Source organism: Alexandromys fortis, unplaced genomic scaffold (assembly GCF_014885135.2).
Source record: "Alexandromys fortis isolate MF-2015 unplaced genomic scaffold, M_Fortis_MF-2015_v1.1 scaffold_103, whole genome shotgun sequence".
NCBI classification, from domain to species: domain Eukaryota; kingdom Metazoa; phylum Chordata; class Mammalia; order Rodentia; family Cricetidae; genus Alexandromys; species Alexandromys fortis.
This window is the reverse complement of record NW_026067978.1, coordinates 4,565,474-4,590,375: the sequence shown is the minus strand read 5'-3', so window position 1 is coordinate 4,590,375 and position 24,902 is coordinate 4,565,474. Positions and strand designations below refer to the sequence as shown.

The 24,902-nt window shown below is 42.8% G+C and overlaps 2 long non-coding RNA genes across 2 annotated transcripts in view; one reads left to right on the top strand and one right to left on the bottom strand.

Annotated features, from left to right (window-relative positions):
• Positions 1 to 24,902, bottom strand: part of LOC126510890 (uncharacterized) — an 82,680-nt gene that overhangs the window by 16,991 nt on the left and 40,787 nt on the right. The gene's annotated exons all lie outside the window — the stretch shown is intronic.
• Positions 2,879 to 24,902, top strand: part of LOC126510889 (uncharacterized) — a 27,687-nt gene continuing 5,663 nt past the window's right edge. The window contains exon 1 of the long non-coding RNA XR_007594546.1: positions 2,879 to 3,035. This is a non-coding gene — a long non-coding RNA (uncharacterized lncRNA). The remainder of the gene's footprint in view (positions 3,036 to 24,902) is intronic.

The window sequence follows — 24,902 nt, the reverse complement described above, 5'->3', positions numbered from 1 at the left end:
CTCCCCCTCCCTCCCCACCCATCCCTCACTCCCCCACCTCCTCAATCTCATATTCCCTCCTGGGAATTTACTCCCTTCCTCCCCTGGAGGCTCAGGAATCAGGGACCACTTGGCTGCTGATACTCCTTATGAACTCTTCCTCCTCCCTCTGAGACTTGTAAGAAAGGACCTACGCTATCCCCAGAGGACTACCTCTTCTCATACTGCACACTAAGCTGCTGTCTGTCTGTCTGTCTGTTTATGGTGTTGACAAGGCTTCTAATAAAGCTCTAAGCCAACTCTGAACCCTTTTAGCACTGCACTGTCAAGGGGCACAGTGGCCCTATGGGTACTCACTTCTCTTGGTAAACAAGCCCCCAGGACTCTCAAAGGCAGAAGCGCGGAAATACACTTTCCAGGAGGTTGTGGCTTCCAAGGAGATCAGCACGCATGCTATTATCACATAAACATCTGATTTTGAAACATTTTTTCAACTCTGGGAGTCTTGCTTGATTCTCTCAAGAGCCTGAGTTTTGGGTAACAACCTAACAGCCTGGTGACCGTCGGGTATATCCTGTAGAAGACACTAACAGAACCCTGGCTTCCAACCAACCAAAGCGCTGAAGATGCGGTCAGGGAGCTCCCGAGGTGGCACGGCAACATTCTTAGTTCTGCCTCAACCATCGATTTCGTGTCTCCACCGACGTGTTTGCAAAGTGCCTTGATTTATGCCTCTCCTTGCTCTGTTACTATAAAAACTTCATCAAACTGTCACCACGTTTGAACATGGAGATTGGAGTGACCCGAATCTGTGTTCCGGGGCCACGGTAACTATTTCTGTTTAACCCTAGAATGAGCTCTTCTCCACTGTCAGGTGACAGCTGTGTTTTTTTTTTTTTTTTTTTTCTGCCTTGAAAACTAGAAAGCTGAGATGAAATCAGGCCTGGGGCTTTCGTCCACTGGGTCAGAGCCAAAAGTCCAGAATTACCTGACCCTAGCTCTGGGTCATGGTCACTCACATTTGGCTCCAGAGTAAACTCCCTCTGTGAGGCGAGAGCTATGACTTTGCACTAATACTCATGTGCCAGTTAAAGAAACAAGCAATACCGAAAAGCAGAGAAAGGCGTGTGGCCACATGAAGGCATGGAATAAAGTGGTCAGTGGGCCCCAAACTCCAACTTTGAGGATTACCCTGGGACGTTTAGGTATAAATTGAGGCCACGAGATACAGTTAACTAAGCAGTACTGTCCAAGTTCAGCTTACTCTATCATCGCCTGGGCTCCAAGCCCCAAGGTCGGAGTTGTCGAAACTGTGTGAAATTCTCCTCCCAGGAGAAGAGCGCCCCCTCTGGCTGCACCAAACTTCATCATCTCCCTTCTCCCAGGGTGAGATGCCTGGGAAAATTCCAGTTTCTTGTGGTCTATCATCTCAATAGTCTGATAAGCCAAGAGTGGAGCAGGAGTATCTCTTTGAATGGCCTCACCCCTGCCAAGATAGTCCTTAGAAATGCTGTAATAAGTGTCTATAGAAAAACATTAATAATAATAATAATAATTCAGGAATAGGAATGTATTATTCAGAATGATAGGTTTTGATAGCACTTTACAGTGTTTTACTGGTTTTGAGCGAACATTCTGGCTGTGCAGCAACTTCTTCTGAATTGAACCCTCCCACCCCAGGAAGGAGTCCAAAGGTTCATGGGACTCAGGAAGTAAACAAACCACAAGTCTCAAAAGCTGAAACTCCCAGGTTTTAAGATGCCCCTCAGCAGTGTTCCAGAAGTAGAAAGCGGCTGCTGGGGTGGAGGGCTCTGACCAGTGCCATGGGAGTTGTAAAGAGAAGCTTCTTGGGCCCCCACCCTAGCCCCGGAAGCTGCACAGAGCGCACCAGGTTCACAGCTTCCAGGAGTCTCATCCATGCAGGAGGGGGCTGTCAGTGAGCCCCTGCCCTCAAGTTACCCATGCTCCCGTAAGTAACCCCTCACCTGCTCTCCCATAGGAACCTCAATAAACTCAGTGGCTCACCAAGCTAGAGATGCCGGTGTGGTGTTTATTTTGATCTATTGTGGGTTCCTGGAGTGGGGAAGTGAGAATATGTGTGTTCACAGCGACCCAGGAAAAATTCACGCAGCAATGCCTCTCTGGGGGAGTCCTCATCAAATACACAAACTAAATGAGTCATGCCAGGACAAAAACACAGCCCTCACCTCTAACGGGAGAAGAGTTTCTTCTGGAACCAAATGGAGTGACCGTGGCCCAGAAATAAATTTAGGTCACCCCAAATTCTGTGTTCCAACATGAGAAAATTTTAATGAGAAGTCTTCAGCGTAAGAAAAAAGTCATAAAAGTCATAAACCCAGGTGTTTCTCAGGCACTTTGATGGGGTTATGAAGCTGATGGCTAAGCAAAACAGGGAGGCTATTGTTGCCTCCGATGTATCACATGACAAACTCAGCTTTCTGATTAGTGGAAACTAGGGTCTGATAATACATCCCCAAAGGTTTCACCTGATCATAACAAGGATATTAAATCAGACACAGATATAGGAGAAGGGGAGCTCAATTTTAATTAGGTTCTGGATCTGCAACATCCCAACCTCCCCGACAACCTCTGAAGTTCTAATCGGCTAGTTACTGGACCTGGCAGGAGGTTCAGCTGGTTGTGCGGCTCCTTTCTAGAAACCTTGGCTCACAGCAACATCCTAGGAAATTTGTCAGGCTTTTAAAAAAAAAAAAAAAAAACATTCTTCATTTCCAATCCAAATAAACAAGCTCCCTCAGATTCCACCGCCCACTGCTAGGACTCGTGAAAAATGAAGGCCCAGACTTGTGTTACAGATTGCTTCTCCGGTACATGAAAGATTAATCAATACTACAGGCAGGGTAGTCAGCAAAACGAGGAGCCTGGAATGCTCAGAACAGCGATGCATATTAATTGAGTCTGAAGGTCCTCAGCCTCTGCCAACTGAGAAATGAAATGTCTGTGGTTTGTCTCTCAGAGTCAGAAGATAAATATGAGGACAATGATCATGTGCTCGTCCCTACCTGGACATCGAGGTAAGAGATGAACGAGGAATGAGTGTGTGTGTGTGTGTGTGTGTGTGTGTGTGTGTGTGTGTGTGTGTACTCACAGGCAGAAGGCACATGCACACAGCCCAAGTTGACGTTGGGTGAATTCATCAATCTCCTCACGTTACTCTTTGAGACAGCCATCTCTCATTAAACATGGAGCTCATTGGTTGTTTAGACAGACTGGGCAGTGAGCCTCAGAGATTTGTCTATCTCTGCATATCAGATATTTCCATCATGATTCATAACAGTAGCAAAATTACAGTTATGAAGTAGCAATGGAATAACTTTATGGTTGTGGGGGCTGGGTCACCATCACATGAGGAACTGCATTAAAGGGTCCCAGCATTAAGAAGTTTGAGAACCACTGGTCTAGAGCTTGGTGGCCCAAGTGTGTAAAACTCCTTGGGGCAGTATGAGTGGCATTTGCCTTTATCCTGGAATCCTGGCACTTGAGAAGTCTGTGAGGGCATGAGATTTGCAGACGGGCTCTGGGTAGGGACTTGGATTTCATTCATAACAGCTGGAAGAAAAATCAGCTGCAGGTGGGTGTGGCCTGACTAGCCTGTAGCTTGGAACCTAACAGATTGTGAGTCAAGACCGTGGGATTCTAGTTCCAAACCTACCCTGCTCATCTAAAGCACAAAGAGGTAAGCTGGTTGATATGGAATAAAAGGGTGAGCAGCAGATGGACGCTGGGGCTGGCTCCTCCATTTATAGCTCATTGTATTTGAGCGAAGAAAGAGCACCTATTGCCTGGTGATTAGGGGCTAGAAGAACACAATACAATTAGCATAATTCTTTTCATTAACCATAATCTCATTAATAAGCCTCCTTTCTAAATTGAGTAGTTTCAAAACCTGTTTATATTCCCTGTACATAGGCCAATTCTTCACAACAAAAAGATTCAGCCTTAAAAGCAGGCCTGAAATTTCAGTTCACACTGAAATTCAAAGATACCCACCCCTCGTGTTACAACTTGATCCCAATTGAAAGAAAGTCGAAGAATTTATTCTCAGTGTAGTCCATACAATTCTTGCCTACTTAAGCCGTATATAACGGCATCAATTGAATAAAAGAAAAGAATCGCATTAGGGATACTTGTTAAAAAAAATGGCATCAAGGAAGAATTTCCTGCCTGTGGCTATGATAAGGAGAGTGAGCTGAGGCCCAAGTAGGTCCTAGCCAGCAAGAGTTATAGCCAGCATCAGGGGGAGGGAAGAGATGGGAAAGTTGGTGGTGTTTCCGAGCAGAGAGACCTGATTCCATAGAGGCTGAAGGAAAGGCATTTGGAGGGTGTCAGTGCAGAAGGGACTCTGTAAACACCTCAGCAGGATTCTTTGCTGTAACTAGATTTAGCAGGTGGAAGAAGCCAAGGAGAGTCCTCACTGATACAAAAGCTCCAACTCAATTGAGTAAAATCTGGTGCAGAGGCCATTCCTTGTTTGTGGCCAGTCCAGAAGTCAAGGAGGGTCCAGGAGGGCCCTGTGACAGACAAAGTACATGGCCAAGATATGAAGTGCCAGGCCCTAGAAGATAACACTGAAAAAAGTTGGGGTTTCTCTGAAATTCTCTCCATCATCCTTATTCCTTCTAGAAGTTTTCCATGTCCATATTTCTTTTCCTTATGCATCTCAGGATTCCTACCAGGCAGAGATCCTCCGAGAAACACAATAGGCATGATGGACAGGTGAATGGATGGCCCACAGAAGGATGGGCAGGTGTGTGGATAGATGGTAGATAGCTAAGTAGATGATTAATACATAGGTAGATGACAAGTGATAGAGATGATAGATAGATAGATAGATAGATAGATAGATAGATAGATAGATAGATAGATACATACATACATACATACATACAATAGATATATAGATGATAGATAGATAGACAGACAGATACATACATACAATAGATAGATAGATAGATAGATAGATAGATAGATAGATAGATAGATAGATAGATAGATAGAGGACCCACAGACAGAAATTGGCTCATATGACTAATCCAATTGGAAGCTAAGAAGTCTCAAACTTTGTTATCTGCAAGTTGAAAACCCAGAAAGTTGAATTAAAAACTCTAGTCTGACTCTTAAGGCTGGAGAATCAATAAAGCTGATGCTTGAGGCTTAAAAACTTTGTGGCATGAGTTCTAGTTATAAGGAGAAGAAAAATGTATGTCCCATTCAAGCTGTTATGTGGGAATTCCCCCTCCTGCTCAGACTTTGTGCACTATTCTGGTTCTCTACTACCTAGAGGAGCCATATTAGCTAGCCAAGGTGATGTGTTTTACTCATTCTAGATTCAGTGCTAATCTGATCCACACCTTCTCAGATACACCCAGAGAGAAGGTTGACCACTTGTCTAGAATCCTTTTCTTCTAGAAGTTTGTTTTCTATAGAATTAACATAATTTATTCTTGGTCTGAATAATATGCTTTTTCCATTTTTAACCTCTGACATGTCATTATAATCACCCTCCACATTGAGAACTTGAATATCTGTCTCAAAAATCACTTTGGAAAGATTAAACAGACGTGGTCTTTGGCTTACAATGGGTTAGGTCTCAATAAACCTATCAGAAGTTGAAAATGCCTTAATGTAGCTAGGCTGCCACAAATTCTACTTGTAATGGTTAATCTTGATTATCGATTCATTAGACCTGGAATCAACTAGATTTCTAGAAAGCTTTGACAGAGGGAGAAAACCTCACAAAGGGCGGGCCCTTTCTGACTAAAAAAAAAAAAAAAAAAAAAAAAAGAATGATAATGTCCAAGGGAAAAACAACATTGCTTGGTATAGGAATGTAACTTTAGAACCCAGCTTCTTCTCATGCCTCCCTTCACAGATGCCCACAGTTGCCCTGCTAGGACATTGAGGATTCTCTTGCTGGTGCCACTGACATCTCACTGGGAAGTGAGTTTACACCAAAGGGGTGTTTCCCACTTGTCCCACACTTTCTTTCCTGCTTCCTCCCCCTGCCTGAGAATCAGAGAGCCTAGGTACAGGATCCTTCTATGAACCCTATCCCCATCAGCAAAAGCATTTCAATATCTCCCTCCACTACCATATGGGCTTGGCTGGCCTTGCTATGCCACCTGTCTCTGGTGCTGGAGCCTCTCCTCAAAGCCCTCTCCACACGGTTTCTGTGTCTGTCTGCCTATGGTGCTAAGAACTCTTCTAATTAACACCTTATTAGAATTAATCCTAATTCTAATTCCTCAGTTTACAATGAGCTCCATCCCAATAAACCCATCAGAAATTGAAAATGCCTTATACATCTAACCTGCCTTGCATCATACTTGTAATGGTTAATCTTTATTGTTAATTTGATTAATCAAACAAATTAAATCATCTCAGTGTCCTCTTGAACTTCCTGCCTTATCCAGAACCTAACATTTGGTCTGCCTGTTCCTTAGTGGTCAGTGCATCTATTCTATTGCTGTTGCTGCTGTCACCACCACCCAGTTTCTTCGGCCTTCCAGCCTGGGTTGAAGACAACCAGCATTTCTCCAGGACTCTCTCGGGCCTCCAGCATCAGATAAGGACCACTGACCTGTCAGGCTTTGTAGACTAATACACTCCCTGGTTCTCAGCTTTTTGCTAGTGAGGACAGTTTACTAAATGCCTTTTTAGAGTATGTATTCATCCTTTAGGCTCTGCTCCTCTAGAGAACCCTACCTAATAAAATAATCTGGGACCATAGATCACTGTGGCCCATTGGTAGTTTGCCATGTGGTCACATGACTGACAGGAACTATAGTTTACCACTGGAGAAGGACCTTAGCAAATATCACTATCCCAAAATTGCATCAGAATCTTAGCAAATATCACTATCCCAAAATTGCATCAGAATCAAACTCGTTTCTGTAGAATTGGAACAAGTTTGTACCACTGGAAAAATGAAAATTTGGACCATCGACACATGTAATTTATGAGCACTAATGGATTAAATTATAAAAAAAATTTCCTGCACTCACAAGACATGTTTTGTTCACTCAGGATTATGTATTGAATGACTCTGGGTTTATCGCCCCCTCCCAGCAATGAAGTAAAGAGAGGTGGACCTATTAACGTAGAATTTGGTTGTTTGCAGAAGAGGATAGAAGCTAGAAGGGATCATATAGAGTGGAATGCATAACTTATGATGGCTGATGCAAGGTGCCGGTTACTTGACCATAAAATAGAAATCCGATGAACCAGCGAGCACTGCCTTAGCAGAAGTGTTTCCCAATGCGGAATCATTTAGAATCATCACTCTGTAAAGTATGTGCCCATGGTAACTAGTGGAAATATCTAACATAGTACAGTGATTCAACTTGTTGGCAATCAGGTTCCCACATGGCGTATTTCCAGTGAACATGGCTTCCACACCAGCTTGCATCTAACAGGATATAGCAAAGATAATGGGAGACCACTTCCTGGTTAAGTTAACAAAAAATTGGTTGGTTGGTTCTCTCCTCTCCTGAGCATGCTGCCCATCCTTCCGTTCCTCCCTCCCTCCCTTTCTCTCTCCCTTCTTCCCTCCCTCTTCTCTTCCCCTCTTTTTCTCCTCCCCTTTCTTTTTCTTTTCAGAATTTCATACAATATATTTTGATTATATTCTTTCCTCTTCCCCAATCTTCCCAGATCTTCTCTACTCCCACCTAACTGCAAGTTCTTTCTCTCTCTCTCAAAAAACAAAACCAAAATAAAACAAATGAGAAAATAAAGTCCACCAACCCCCATGTATGCATGCACTCCACAAACACACACACACACACACACACACACACACATAAATACAATCATGGAGTCAGGTTTGTATTGTCTAACTACTCTTGAGTATGTGGGAGGGGGCAGCATGGAGGACAAAACAAAACTGATTTTCCTTCTCCCAGCAAATGCTTTCTTGAATAGGGGTAAGACTTTGCACCTACTTCTCCTTCTCTGTGTTGGGATTTTGTCTGGCTCGAACCTGTGCAGGCCCTATGCATGCTGTCACAGTCTCTGTGAGTTCATATGTGTATCTGCCCTGATATGTCTGGAAAACTCTATTTCCTTGGAATCGTCCATCACCCCTGGCTCTTACAATCTGCATAGACGCTGAACCTTGAGGGTAAGAGTGTAATAGAGACAGCCCACTTAGGGCTATCTCTCTCTTTTCCTCTTCCTTTCCCAAACACTTTGTTCTAGTCAAACAGCTATGGGGAGCTTGTCAGTAGATCCCCCGACTCTTCCCCAGCCACATCCTATGGAGACTGAAATCTTCAAACATCTTCAAAGCAGACATACAAGAGACCCTGAGTCAGGCCAGGTGTCCTACGATGTCATATGTAATCCTTGGGCTACAGAAACTGTGGGATAATACTGAATTGTTACTGTTATTCTGGGATGTGTGTGGTTAGTGTATGCACACATGTACCCACAGAGGGAAGTGGAGAACATCAGATGTCCTGCTCTGAATCCCCCACCTGATTCCTTTGAGACAGCATTTCTTAGTGAACCTGGAGCTAGGCTAGTGATGGATAGACACCAGTGATCCTCCTGTCTCAGCCCCATTTTTTTATAGTGCCAAGGTTACCAGCATGTGTAAGGCCACCTATGCTTTTCCATGGGTGCTGGGACTCAGACTCAGGTCCTCCAATATTACAGGGGAAGTATTGTAACCCTCTGAACAATGTCTTCTGCCTGATGTGTTTACAGACACCGTGTTGGTATAATTCATTAACTTACTATTGTTAATATAAAGATGTTGTAATCTTGAAGCAGTTTGAGGAGAATAATTCAAGCATTAGGATAATTCAGTCCTTAGCCTACTGCCATCATCTGGAGCCTTGCACACCATCTTGAGACCCTCTTATTGAATATAGTTTATTATAATTGGACCATGATTATTGATTGAACTCAAATATTGTTCAGCCTGGACCAGTGTGACTGTATTTTCTACAGATGAAAACACTTCCCAGCATTTTTGCTCTCTGAGCCCTGCAGTCAGACGAAAACTAGAAAATGAAGTCTGTATGGTTCTTATTGAGTTTATTTATACTCTAGGAGAGGTATCATTTGCAAAGTGAAAAACACTGCACATCCGGTGGCTTCTGCTTTCCTCTTCTCTGAGCACTCACAGAGAAACTAAAGACTCCCTAGAGACACTGAAAAAATGCTTTACTACCCCCAAGTGGACACACAAGTTACATTTGTTACAGACACGAAATGTAAAAGCGATAATGTCATCCAAACAAAACAGATGGAATGTGCTGCCATGCTAATGTATCAGACTGGGGATCTCAGAGCGGGAGGGACCTAGGGACTCAGGAGCCTTATATTTCTGGCCCTTAGAAGCAGTGCAGTCTGCTCCCCAGCACACCTTTGCGGTCAAGCAAGGCAGCCGCTTTTCAATTCGCTGCATCTGGGTTGTCCTTGTTTCATTCAACACTGTCTACAAATGATGGGAGATCACTTATGTCCTATTTACTAGTTATTTATTAATTCATTCATTCATTTTGTATTTTGGAGGCACAGTCTTACTGGGTAGCCAAATTTGGCTTAAAAATTGCTATCCTTCTGCCTCAGGTTTCAAGTTACAGGTACATGCGACCATGCCTGAATGGTCTCATCTACGCTATTATTAATTTTGTTAGCTACTTTCCAAAATAAATGGTATGCAAGCACAAAGCTCAAGTCCAAATGGATCAAAGACCTCAACATAAAGCCAGCCGCACTGAACCTCATAGAAGAGAAATTGGGAAGTACACTTGAATGCACTGGCACATGAGACCACTTCTTAAATATAACCCCAGTAGCACAGACACTGAGAGAAACAATAAATGGGACCTCTTGAAACTGAAAAGCTTCTGTAAAGCAAAGGACATGGTCAACAAGACAAAACAATAGTCTAAAGAAGGAGAAAAGATCTTCACCAACCCCACATCAGACAGAGGTCTGATCTCCAAAATATACAAAGAACTCAAGAAATTGGTCATCAAAAGAACAAATAATACAATAAAAAAAATAGAGTACAGACATAAACAGAGAACTCTCCACAGAGGAATCTAAAATGGCTGAAAGACACTTAAGGAAATGCTCAACATCCTTAGTCATCAGAGAAATGCAAATCAAAACAACTCTGAGAGTCCTTCCATCTTACACCTATAAGAATGGCCAAGACCAAAAACATTGATGACTACTTATACTGGAGAGGTTGTGGGGTAAAGGGAACACTCCTGCATTGCTGGTGGGAATGCAAGCTGGTACAGCCCCTTTGGATATCAGTGTGGTGATTTCTCAGAAAATTAGGAAACAAACTTCCTCAAGACCCAGTAATACCACTTTTTGGTATATATCCAAAGGATGCTCAATCATATCACAAGAATATGTGCTCAACTATGTTCATAGCAGCTTTGTTTGTCACAGCCAGAACCTGGAAGCAACCTAAATGTCCCTCGACTGAAGAATGGATAAGGAAAATGTGGTACATTTACACAATGGAGTACTACACAGCAGAAAAAATAACAATATCTTGAATTTTGCAGGCAAATGGATGGAGCTAGAAAACATTATTTTGAGTGAGGTAATTATCACATGTACTCACTCATAATTGGTTTTTAGACATAAAGCTAAGAAAACCAGCCTACAAATCACAATCCTGGAGAACCTAGACAACAATGAGGACTCTAAGAGAGACATACATGGCTCTAATCTACATGGGAAGTAGAAAAAGACAAGATCTCCTGAGTAAATTGGGAGCATGGGGACCATGGGAGAGGGTTGAAGGGAAGGGAGCAGAGAAAAATTAATTACATATATATGTAAATGTAANATATATGGTGTGGCTTTCTAGACATCACATTCAAATAATACCCTGGAGCTGAATCCTGCACATTCACACAAGTAGTCATTTCATTCACAGATGCTGAAGCACCAAGAGTTCCCTGGCCCCCAAGCCTCTCAGAGCATTCCAGTTTGCCATGGTTTCAGACTCAGGTCTAGGAACCATAGTTGTCCAGCCTTCTGGCACAGTGGCATGGACAGATGTGTTGCTCCCATTCCTAGCTATCGTCTTACACTGTTTACCCCTACCTATGATTAGCAAAGAATGAAGAGTCAAGCATCAGATGGATGGTTCAGGACTCTTGAGTCTTAAATGGACTATCATGACTTCATGCAATTATTGTCCATTAGAAGCATAACCATGGCCCAACAGGCAAAGGTACTTACAGCCCAATCCTCGAGACCTGACTACAATCCACCACACACATAAAAATGGATAGGTATAAATGGCTCCAAAATGTTGTTCTCTGGCCTCCATATGCATGCCATGGTTTATGTGTCCCAATAACAACAGCAACAGCAACAACAGTACATTTAAGACATAAACACAGCTCCAACCCTCTTGCAGATGCCCACTTCGAGCTACTGCTTCTCTGCAGATATGGCTGTGACTGCTCCCTCCTCTCTCTACCTCCTCTATAAACACAAGCTATACTAGCTCTGGCCTGTTCTACTAACCGGACATACTGACCTCCAACTATCCCCTTTAATTTACTTTATCAATAGCTGGCATAAGACAGTACCAAGATTGGAATCAGGAGCAGCATAGGACCGTCTTCTGGCTCTTAGAATACAAATTGGGTTTCAGTGTGATCGTTTACAGAGCAGCCTACCTTGGGGTACTAGGGTTTTTCAATGCCGTTTCTAGGCATGCTGGAGGAATCTGATCCCTAATCACCATGCTGTGCCTGTATGATCTCATCCTTTAATCTAGAAAGCATACCAAACCGCCTTTTCAGAGACTCACGGCTCACACTGGTGTATTAATGCTTCCTGTCTCCGCAAGCCTCACACTGAGCAGAGATGATGAATGTCATTTGCTAAGAAGTTTTCCACCTGTGCATCCCATGGCTCCACTGAGGAATTATTGTGGAAAACATCAGTGTACATTTAAAGTCAGGAAACATGCTCTATAAGAGCCAAGGAGTAGATGTTGCAGGCTTTTTAAAACCACACATTGTCATGACTATTCAACACTGCCACCATAGCAGTAAAGAAGATCGAAAGGGTCCAGATGATGGGACGGAGGAGAGCATCACTTTCTAGCCTCTCTGGAACCTTGGAAGCCAATGGTCAGAGCAGCTCCTCAGAGATGTGAGGGAAGGAGGTGCACTGAAGGTCAAAGGTTGGGCAGATGGATTTAGAGACAGACCCAGAGACGCTGGGTATTGGATGGGAAGAGAAGGTCAGAAAGCATAGTTAGCCATGGGTCACAGTTACCAAAGGGTGGGCCAACAGAACAGCCAGAGGTGAAGTTGGCACTGAAGCTTCTGCTATGGTAGAGGACCCGGGATAGATTCCCAGCACCCACAATGTGGCTCACAACCATCTGTCACTTTAGTACCAAGGGATTTTACTCTCTTTTAGCCTCTGCAGGCACTAGGCATGCATGCTGTGGACATGCATGCAGATGAACAATCTCACTAACACACGCAAACCCACTATGACAGAAGAGGAATAAAACCCACTTAATTCTAGTCTCTGCACCCTCCTTTTCTTGGACCCTCGTCAATCAAGCTGTTCTTTCCTTTGCTTCAAGTAAACCAAGGCCTCCAGGATCAATTGTCAACCCTCTTAAGCATTATCACTTTATTTAACCGCCTCTACCACTGAAGCACTTTCTCACTGGGTCCCGAGCCATCGCTCTCACCTTCTGGCTGCTGCCCGAACACCTTTGACTGCTCTCTCCCTCTCTGTCCTTTCAAAGAGATTTAAAAAAAAAAAAAAAAAACCTGTATGCTGTTTATTAGACTTCATAATACTCTTCTATGGATAAATTTTTTTTATTTTTCTCTTATAATGACTTAAATATTTTCTTTTCTCCCTTTTTTATTTATTTATTTATTTTTTTAATTTATTTATTTATTAAAGATTTCTGTCTCTTCCTCGCCACCGCCTCCCATTTCCCTCCCCCTCTCCCAATCAAGTCCCCCTCCCTCGTCAGCCCAAAGAGCAATCAGGGTTCCCTGCCCTGTGGGAAGTCCAAGGACCACCCACCTCCATCCAGGTCTAGTAAGGTGACCATCCAAACTGCCTAGGCTCCCACAAAGCCAGTACGTGCAGTAGGATCAAAACCCATTGCCATTGTTCTTGAGTTCTCAATAGTCCTCATTGTCTGCTATGTTCAGCGAGTCCAGTTTATTAGACTTCATAATACTCTTCTATGGATAAAATTTTTTTATTTTTTATTTTTTCTCTTATAATGACTTAAATACTTTCTTTTTCCCCCTTTTTAAAAATTTTTTCCATTCAAAAATTTACACTTCCTCCCTTCCTCTCATTCCCCTCCCTCCTTAAGAGAGGGCAGGGAACCCTGCCCTGTGGGAAGTCCAAGCCCCCCCCTACATCCTGGACTAGGAAGCTTTGCATCCAAATAGACTAGGGTCCCAAAAAGCCAGTACATGCAGTAAAACAAGTCCCAGTGCCTTTATCAATGGCTTCTTAGGGGGTAGGGGTAGGTGAAGGGGAGAAGGGGAGAGAGAAGGGAGAAAAGAAAGACTGGAGAGAGCTTGGGGGAATGGGAGGGTGGAGATGGAGGAAGGGCAGATATAGAAGCAGGGAAGATTATTAAGGGAGCCATTTTAGGGTTGACAAGAGAATTGGCTCTTGAGGGGATCCGAGGTGTCCATGAAGATGTCCCCAGCTAGGTCCTTGGGCAGCAGAGCAGAGGGTGCCTGAACTGGCCTTGCCCCACTATCACACTGATATTTATCTCGAATATCACCATAGAATCTTCATCCGGCTACAGATGGAGATAAAGACAGAGACCCTCATCAGAGCAATGGATAGAGCTCCCAAGGTTTAGTTGAAGAGCAGAAGGAGGGAGAAGATGAGCAAGGAAGTCTGGACCACGAGGGGTTGGTCCACCCACTGAGACAGTGTGTCTGTTCTAATAGGAGCTCACCAAATCCAGTTGGACTGGGACTGAATGAGCATACGATCAAAGAGATTTTTTAAATGGGTTTACTGATTCTATTTTTTAAAAATCTCACCCTAAACTCTTCTACACACAGAAGACAGTCAAGGTTGACTTGGTGCTTCAAAACTCCTTAATCTGCACCAATCCTACTAATACTACCCCAACATACTTAGAGCCAAACCCAACCCACCACTTAGCTTCCATCAGCTCCAGCCCCATATAAAAGGAGTCCCAACTTCCTCACGTCTTCTCCTCCCCCCATTGTCTACAAGTTGCACCTGCCTCCTCTAGCTCATCCGCTTTCAGGACCTGTGTGCTTATCACACAGACTGCCTGGCATGAGATGCCTGGACTGGTAGTGTCCTCAAGCCCTGCAGATGCCCACGCAAACATCACCATTCAGTGATGCTTCTTGTATACTTCCAAGAGCTAAACCATTTCTGTGCAGAGCCGTCTCCTGCTTTCCTTCCCTGGCAAGTGTCGATAGCTCCTTAAACATGCACTCATGTGCTTATTGCTTTCTCTTCCCCAGTGCAAAGCAAACCCACTTCCCAGAACATCCCTTGGACAAAGATGTTCAGTCAGTGATCACTGCACAGCCCGGATGGTGCTCCCAAAGCACGATATGTGATGTTAAGATTCCAAAAGCCTAATCTGAGGCACAGGAGGAAGCACTACACACATACCATACACACAGCTACAAATGTAGACAGCAGACAACCTAGCATGACAGAGGGCCAGGTAAACTTTGCTGAGAGCATGGCTGAATTTGAAATTTCCTTGAAGGGGAAGGACTTGCAGAGCAGATGACATCACAGATTGCACCATATTTTGTCAGAAAGAAGAATGGGCAGCAGGAGAAATGCCGGAGAGTTAAAAAGCATGCTCAACAATTTGTTTGATGAATATTTATTGATTTTTTTATTATAAGCCTGCTAGGTATTATTCTAAATGCTTATTCCTGAATAAGACAGGAATGAATAAGACTACCAATCTCCCTTTCAAAAAGTTTCCCTTCTATGGGGAGGAGTTACACTGTAGGAAAATAAGCAGAGGGAGACTGGGAAGATGGGTGTGGGAGAGGGCTCAGTGGCAAAAGAGGCTTGCTGCACAAGCTCAAGGACGTGAGTTCAAACCCCCACAATTCACATGAAAGCTGGGCAGGGCTGTGTGTTCTTTGTATGAAAGACAGGTGATCTCAGGGACTTGCTGGCCAGATGGTAAGCTCCGGCTTCAGTGAGAAACTCTGTCTCGCGGTTAAATTAAAGATAAGGTGGAGAGACAATCAAAGGAGAATGCTGATGCCCACCACTGGCCTCCATGTGTATCCACAGAGGCAGGCACACCTGCACACATAGGTACACACATGCATGCACCGCACACAAACGCACTCCCACCACAGAGAGAAGAAATAAGCAAAAAGCTATGGTGTTTCAGTTGCTGAACTCAGAGGGTTACAAGGGCACACTGGGGGATGGGTTGGAGAAGAGTGGGAGGCACTGCCTGGACACAGGTGGTACAGATGTCCTCACAGGGAAGACCTGGGAAGATGAGAAGCATCAGACCTACAGACAGATGAGGGGAAACTGCATTAAGCTAAGGGCACATGAAGGGCAACCCTTCCTCCTGCTACAGGGATGCAAACAGTCATTACTGACCACTGCTTGCTGATGGTTCCTGGCTGGCCTCCTGCAAGGCATGGGCAGGCAGGAATGCCATTGCTCTTGTATCTTTGTACTTAATTCAGGCCTCTGAAGCAATGTGTGCGGCCTAATTGCTGACATGAAATCTGGCTGAGTCTGGCTTCCCTCTAAAATAACAAGCAACCATTATTAGCAGGAATCCTGGCTGCTTTGTGCTTCTCAGTCCCAAGTGAATTAAAAAAACAGAGCTTCTGTGATCCATAATGGGAAAAAAACAATACCTGGGTTCATTTGCTTATGTATTAATTCATTTATTTATTTATTGCATGGTTGGCATCTAATGGGAAAAACTAATACTTGGGATCATTCATTTATTGACCTATCTATTTATTGTCATCTAAAGGAGAAAAAATAACACTTGGATTTATTTATTTGTTTATCTATCTATCTATCTATCTATCTATCTATCATGTGACTCTCAACTATGGAATTATTAGTCATTACTCCATGGTTAACATTTTAAGTACCCTCTAGTCTCTCTCCCAGGGGGTGATCTAATCTGAATTCTCAGAAGCAATACATGGATGTTCTGATTGCAAACACGTATGGTTCTCTTTAAGAGTGTGATGTCCAGTAGGTCAACTGTGTTTCATGAGATGGTCCCAATACCCGCGTATATGTACAGCACAAATTAGACTTGATGGATTTCAAAAAAGGTCACAAAGTTGGATGAGTTAAGGTGAAATGGAATGGATCTAGGAGCAGTCAAGGAAGCAAATACGATCAAAATACATTGTATAAATTATTTTAAAATTAATAAGAATAAAGATAACCACCATCAATAAAAGGCTACTCGGGGGCAATTTGTCTCTTCCCATTACCAGGCAGAAAGCTAACTTCACAATGTGGAGTTAGTGGTAAGTTTTTCAGTGGGCCAGTCCCTCAGGCAGGTGACCTCACCATGTGGAGTTAGTGGTAAGTCCTTTAGTGGGCCAGTCCCTCAGACAGGTGACCTCCCACGTGCAGTTTAAGTCGTTCTGGTTCACCAGTCCCTCACCCTTCCTTTTCTAACTGCATTTCTGATGTGACTTGCTTTCATTCCAGGATAAAAATTAGGAAAGCTAACTAATAAAATAAACATAAAGTCATTTTACTCATTACCCAATGCATAGAACCTAGGCCATGAGAAAGGAAGAGTTAGGTCTGTCCTTCTTATCTGGCTACATTACCATTACCCATAAGTCAGCTGTGGTTCAACTGAAGAACCTCCATAGGTTCTGAGAAACACCCAGAATACAGCTTGTTTATTGTGACATGTGAAGTTTGCTAAGTATCTTGCATTCCGCGTTCTTCCCTGAGTGTCTCATGCTTCAGAAGCAAGCTCTCAACGATATGCTCATGGTCCTGAGATCCATCCTTGAATCAGTGCCTCTGTATATATCTCTTTCTAAGACCCGTTCCTGACACTGACCTACAGAGGTCACCATCCAGATATCCCTGGGTTCCATCCAAGCCTAAAGTCTACAGAAGGAGGCCCTGGAACGTTCGAACTTGGTTGGAAAACTTAGGAGGGAAGGTCCATTGGTTTCTCATGACTGAACAGCAGAAATCACTTATTCCCAGTTCCAGCAGCAGAAGTTCAAAATGCAGGTACTTTGGGGACCATGCTCCCCACAAAGGCTTTCAGGAGGAGCTTTCCTTACTTCCTCTGCACCCCTTGTCCCACATATCCTTCCGTTCGTAGCACAGAACTACTTTCTGCTGAAGTCTTCGCCATGGCTTCTCTGCTCCTGAATCTCCCATTTTCCTGCTAGAAGGACGTTTGACCTGAAACCCTCCAGATAGTTCAATATGAGCTCATCTTAAGATCCTTAATTAAATCCACAAAGAATCTTTTCCCTAAATAACATCAAATTCAAAGCTACTGAATGCTAACTTGGATTTACCTTGGTGAAAGCCACTGTCAGGTCACCTCCCAAAAGTTACTTCACAAAACTGTTCACACTGTTAACCTTGCTATGTAAACAGAGGGATGACTCTATCCGCAGGACCAACCCATTGATCATAGCCAAACGATTGAACAGAAACCAAATGATGACCTAGAGAGAAGAAAGTCATATGAATAGCTTGTCATATCTATGGACCCACTGAGTCCAGGGCATCAGGGAGGTTGCCAATGATCTTTCAGAGAAGCCTGAATAAACTGATGGGCTATGTAAATGTAGGGATGGGTCTATCAATAGGACCAACCATCGTTCGTCACCAAACAATTGAACAGAAACCAAGCAATGACTTAGAGATGAGAGAGGCAAATCTATGGACCCACTGAGTCCAGGGCATCAGGGAGGTTGCCAATGGTCTTTCAGAGAAGTCTGAATAAACTGATGAGCCTTCAGAAGAAAAGGCAGTGTTTAATTAGGGGTGAATTGTATTAACTTCTTAGAGAAAGTCAGAGTTTCTTATTACCACAGCACTAATCAAATGAATTGAAACAAAACAGTGCTTTTACCCTCTGGTGTGCAAAAGGAGGCCTGGAAATGAGTCTTAAGGGAAACAGAAGCCAGGGGAGGGTTCTGGGCATCAATTTTCAGCTCATCGCTACATAGAATAGCCAACAAGAGCCCCCCCCCCCTTATCAGCGTTTATTGGATAGGGTTGACAAACATCAGAAGCATGGGCTATCAAGACTTATGACATTATCCCTCCACTAAACTGTGTAATGGTACATTATCTGAATGCGAAGAAAATTACATTATATATTATATAGAATCACTGTTAATCACGAACTATAAGCTATGGATGGAAAGCTACCCATCCCCATGAAGCACTGAGATCTTTTCAGCCAGACAATGTCTGTCTCGTGCATCTGTGAGCTTCTACACCGACTGTCAGAGCATCTGAGATACACCTGGAGATGTGGCCAAATTTCATGCATAGCCACTAAATAAAGACATGAATTTTCAGCCAGATCCTGAGTCTAATTAAATCACTAACATGCAAGGCACCTGAGCCTGTGACTGCCAATGCTTCATTTGGTCAAACACAGGACATCATCTCTAGGGGTCACTTTACACAGATTTGAGAAACATTGGAATATAAAAGTCAACTAAATTTGAAAATTGTAGAGTATATCCCCTTCTTAACTGTTTTCAAGCCACGTTAGTGCACTAATGGCTTTGAGAATCCCCCAATGAAAGCATAGTCATGGCAACCATTTGAGATTAAAACAAACTGATTCTAAACATTATATGGAAAGTCGGGAGACTACGGTTGCTGGTAGAGGGTTGAAGAAGGATTGAGGGGCTAGGTGTTTATCCTGAGGTTGAGTACTTGCCTGGCATGTATAAAGATTTAGCTTTGAACCCCTCAACTAACTAGCTAACTAACTACAGTGATCTGGATGAGAATGGCCCCCATTGGATCATATATTTGAATTCTCAGGCCATAGTTGGTTGGTAGAACCAGTTTAGGAAGGAATAGGAGGTATGGCCCTGTTGGAGAAAGTGTGCATCCATGGGATCCATGGGGGTGTGCACTTTGAGATTTCATTAGTCCATGCCAGGCCCAGTTTCTCTCTCTCTCTCTCTCTCTCTCTCTCTCTCTCTCTCTCTCTCTCTCTCTCTCTCTCTCTCTTCCATATCTACTTATGTGCCACCATGATCCCATGATAACAATAGACTAACCATCTGAAACTGTAAGCCTCCAGTTAAATGTTTTCTTTTTATGAAAGTTGCCTTAGTCATGGTGTCTCCTCCCAACAGTAGAACAGTAACTAAAACACTAAATAAATAAAATTAGCTAGCAAATAAAAATATAAATCAGATGGAAAGATGGAAAGAAAGGTTCACATTAACCAATTGGAAAACTTTCTATGAAGGTGTGATAATTATGTTGGGATGGAATTAAAGAAATAATGAGACACAATCATTGGAATAGAAGTTATAAACACACACACAAAGATATATACACAGCTGATTTTTTTAAAACAAAAACAAAAACTCAATTCAGTGGACAAAGGATAATAATTTCAACTAATGGTACCAGAAGAATTGAGCACAAATGAAAGATAGAAAGTCAACCTCAAAAAAATAAGCAACCAAATTACAATTATTCATACTTCATGAATAGAATCCTCACCAAAGAAGACATAAAATTACAAGAAAATGTTCAATACCACACATCCTTGATGATATGAAAACTCAATCAGATGCTATGACATATCTACTGGAAAGGTTAAACTTTAAAAGATAGAAATAACAACAGTTAAAAGACATTTTACCAAACCAATTGCTGGCAAAGATAAGAAGTGGTGAAGCCCTCATCTGTCGTTGGCTGTTGTAGCTCCTATGTAGCCCCACGTTAGGGCAACATCTGTCAGAGTCCAGCCTCGATGGGTCATGAGGACTAGAAATGTTAGGAAGAATAAACAGAGATACAAAAGAAATGCAGAGACATAGGATAGTACCAGAATGGCAAGTCAGTGAATACTGAATCCTGAATATGCCCACGTTTATTTTCCATATGCTTATATATCCCAACCCACAAAGGGGGAAGAAGGCAAAAGGCTGCTTTAACAAGACACAAAGGACAAACAGAACAATTATTTGTTTAATACTTGACATATCAAGCAATTGTATCCTTTAGTTAAGTATTCTGTTTAGGCAGAACATGAAATGACCACACCTTAGACCAAGTATCCTGTAGGCAACTACTTTTCTGTTTAGGCAGAACATGAAATGACCACACCTTAGACCAAGTATCCTGTAGGCAACTACTTCCTGTGTCAAACCTCCTGTCTTAAAAATGAAGGCATAGGAATAGGCTTGAATTCTCTGGCTTTTGGTCAAGGTGGAGTGGATCCACCTCTATGGGCCATCTTACTATCCAAAACTCCAAGTAACCACACCTTAGGTCAGGATATCTTGTTTGTAGCCACTCCTTAAGTCAGACACTTTTTGTCAATAACCTTGAAAAAAGAATAGGCTTAAGCATTCTGACCTCCAGTCAAGGTGTAGTGGTATAGAACCAGAAGTGTTGGTGGGTTGTGAAGAGGCATAGACACTTTGGAAGACAGTTTGGAAGCTTCTTACAAAGCTAATCACACAATCAAGCAATCTCACTCCTGATTAGATATTTCATATCCACACAAAAACCTGTGAACAAAATTTTGAGGCATTTTATTGACAATCTCAAAACCAAAACAATCAAGATCCCCTTTAGCAGAGAAATAAACTGTTGTGTGCCCAATCTGTGAAATACTATCCAGCTCTAAAAAGGAATATGATGCCGGGTGGTGGTCGTGTACACCTATAATCCCAACACTCAGAGGCAGACAGATCTCTGTGAGTTCAAAGCCATCCTGGAGCAAGTTCCAGGAAGGGCTCCAAAGATACACAGAGAAAGCCTGTCTCTAAAAACCAAAGACAAAGAAAAAGGGATATGTTTTTCTTTTTTTTCTCATAAACATTTTTATATGAAGAAACAGTATTTTACAGATCTAAAAAGCAAAATTCTCCTAAATATTCAGGTACTGTTTAAGCAGTTGTAGGCTGAAGCCCCTTGAACTATAATTGCTGAATTAAAATGTAATTTTATCACATGCCTCAAAAAGCAAACAGTATGTATTAAGCAAAGTGGTTTTCAAACATCTAATGCTTATAACACTTAAACCATAAGATCCTTTGGTTAGCATCAGCATCTTGAAAGTAACTTAGAAGATGCTCTCCTGGTAACTTATTGGGGGAGGCGAGGGACATGGGAGGCGGTGGAGGGGAGGAGGCAGAAATCTTTAATAAATAAATAAATAAATAAATAAGGGGGAAAAAAAGAAAAAACCTGTAGGGATATGTTTTTCAACTTTTCAAACTTGTCAACACCTAGATGAATCTTAAGCATATGTTGCAAAGTGAAAGGAGCCATTATTGAAAGAACAGTGGGCTAAGGAGATGGCTCTGGGTAAGTCCCTGCCATACAAACAAATATGAGGACCTTAGTTAGGGTCACCAGAACTTATATAAAGCAGGAGGCAGCAGCATGAATCTGTAACCCCAATTCTCACACAGCAATGTGGGAGGCAGGGGCAAGAGATTCCCCAGAAGCAGTGGTGAACAAAAAACCCTGCCTTCCCCACTGTGAAAGGCAGAGACTGACAACCTGTGTTGTCCTCTGATGGCATACACTCCATGGCACGCGCATGCTCTTCTCTCACACAAACACTACACAAGTATGCATACATATAAATAAACATTTTGCATTTATTATACAGACTAAAAAGATTATGGGCTGTGATTAATCTTAAGTTATGTGCAGAATAATTAACATAGCAGATATGAGACTGCTACTCCCAGAAAGACCTGCTAGCAATGCTAGTCTTTGGTTAGTGTCTAGGATCTTGGACTACATGAATGATCTCCTCACTTAAACGCTGGGAAGCTTGGTCCACTGTGCCCAAACTTTGTAAACACTTTGGGGTTTGTTCCTCACTGTTCCCCTTCTGGGAGTCTGGCAACCTAATGCACCCCAGGCAGCGGACGTCCATGTGGTCAGCCTTCAATAGAAATGCTGGGTTTGAATGGCCAATGACTGTTCCCCAAGACGCAGCTCATACCTGTTCTCATAACTCAGAGTTGAGGTAAGCTTGCCATGTGTGGAGACCTTTGAAGTCTTGGCCTGGTTCCATTTGGACTGTCCCACATCCCCTTTCATCTGGATGACTTTGGTTCACATATCCTCACTGAGATGATTTGTAAAAGCAACAGGATGCTGAATCTCAAGAGCTCATCATCCAGCATTGGATGAAAATCAGGGATTTTCTCAAAAACCCCAACATAGACTACATTACAGAATGGTGAAACATAGGGTGGTCAACATGCTAGCCATTTCAAGGAATTTGGGCAGAGCAGTTCAAGCAGAGTAAATCTGGGGCAAAATCATATTATATAAAACTGTCATTGTGGTATACAACGCTGCACTTGTCAAAATCTCGTGCATTCACAATTAGTAGAAATAAAGGCTCTTAATGTATGTAAATTAATCAAAACATAGTAATTTACACAGTGAAGAGAATCTAAACCACAGCATTCATGCAAGACAGCAGCCAGTTTCACCAATGAAACCCCACTCCCACTGTTCGTCATCCTAATTGGGTGAGGTCAGGGGCTTCAGAGTTGACTTCCACAGAGCAGAAGAAAGACTATCAACTGGCGCATGCTGTTCATGCAGCTCCTTTGCCTTCTTATGTTACGGGCTCTGCTAGATTGTGTGATGACTCCCACCACTGAGTCAGAATCCTCACCCGTGGCTCAGCCCTGCAGACTGGTTGATTTTTACTGTCAACTTCTCACAAACTAGACAGACCTGGCAAGAGGGAACCTCAATTGAAGAAATGCCCAGACCAGACTAGTTTGTGGTCATGTTTTTTGAAAGATTGCCTGACAATTGATATAGGAGAACCCAGTCCACTGTGGGCAGCACCATTCCTAGGCAGGAGAGTCTGGGCTGTATCAGAAAGCCAGATGAGCAAGCCAGAAAACAGTACCCCTCCATTGTCTCTGCTTCAGTTCCTGCCTTCAGATGTCTGCTTGAATTCCTGCTCTGTCTTGCCTCAATGGTAGGTTGTGACCTGGAAGTATAAGACAAATTAACCCTTTCCTCCCACAAGTTGCTTTTGGTTGTGTTGTTTGTCATAGCAAGAGAAAGAAAACCAGAACAGCACATTTCTTCCTACTTTACACGACTTGTTTTGCTTTCTTTTCTCTATTTCTAGACTATGACCTTTGACCTGATTGCTATCCCTGCATCTTCCATAGCTTGCAAGAGCTTCCTAAAAAGAAATATTCATGCCAAGAGGATGTGGGGTAAAGGGAACATTCCTCTATTGCTGGTGGAAGCGCAAACTTATACAGCCACTTTGGAAATCACTACGGCGATTTCTCAGAAAATTAGGAAACAACCTAACACAAGAACCAGCAATACCACTTTGGGGTATATATCTAAAGGATGCTCAATCATACCACAGGAATATGTGTTCAACTATGTTCACAGCAGCATTATTTGTCATAGCCAGAACATGGAAAGAATCTAAATGCCCCTTAACTGAAGAGTGAATAAAGAAGATGTGATACATTTACACAATGGAGTACTACACAATGGGATAAAATGACATCTTGAAATTTGTGGGAAAACGGATGGATCTAGAAAACATCATATTGAGTGAGGTAACCCAGACCCAGAAATACAAATATGATATGTACTCACTCACAAGTGGCTTTTAGATATAAAACAAAACAAAAAAAGCCTATAATTTACAATCCTAGAGAACCTAGACAACAAAGAGGACCGTAAAAGAGACATACATGGATCTAATCTACATGGGGAATAAAAAAAGGCAAGATCTCCTGAATAAATTGAAGTGTGGGGTTCATGGGAGAGAGTAGAAGGGGAGAGGGGAAGAAGGTAGGGGAGCAGAGAAAAATATATAACTCAATAAGAACAATTTTAAAAATTCATGCTAAAGTCATCCCATTCCGCCCTTATTGGTGAAGCTCTGCATAGTTGATAGTTCTGAACATGACTAGTGATACTGTAGGGGTATATTTGATCACACTGTGAAATTCCAAGACTGTATTAATAAAATTAACCTTGGATCAGGGGATGGAGCCAGCAACTAGTTGACAGGAATTAGTCAGAAAGAGCACAGAGGAACCAGGATAATAGGATAGACAGACACACAGGAAGGAGTAGGGAAGGACTTAGAGATTCACAGTCTTTTTGGTTTGGGATGAATGGAGAGTTGCTTCTCTTGTTGGGTCTCCAGCCAAAAAGGAAGGTGAGTTGGTTGCTTCTCAGATTCTCTTATCTAGCAGGTTTTCACTCCAACATCTGATTCCCGAGTCTTTATTGGTATATAGAATGATAGAATCTTAGTTAAAACCTACATTTGGCAATGGTCCTTGCTGATGGGACCAAGCCGGGTCTGAGCAGCTAGGTGCTGACCACAGAGCTGCTGGACACAGACAGTAATTAAAATATCAGTAGATTAGGTCTGGCCACTAAGCCTACAGAAAAGCAATGAATGTGTCTTTAAAACTAAACAAATGAATTAACAATGTAGCCCTCTCTATTGAGAAGCCTGCTCCCTGGCCTTGGATGATACAACTGTCATTTTCTGAAGAGGACACTCCCCTCCCCTCCCCTCCCCTCCCCTCCCCTCCCCTCCCCTTCCCTTCCCTTCCCTTCCCTTCCCTTCCCTTCCTTTCCTTCCC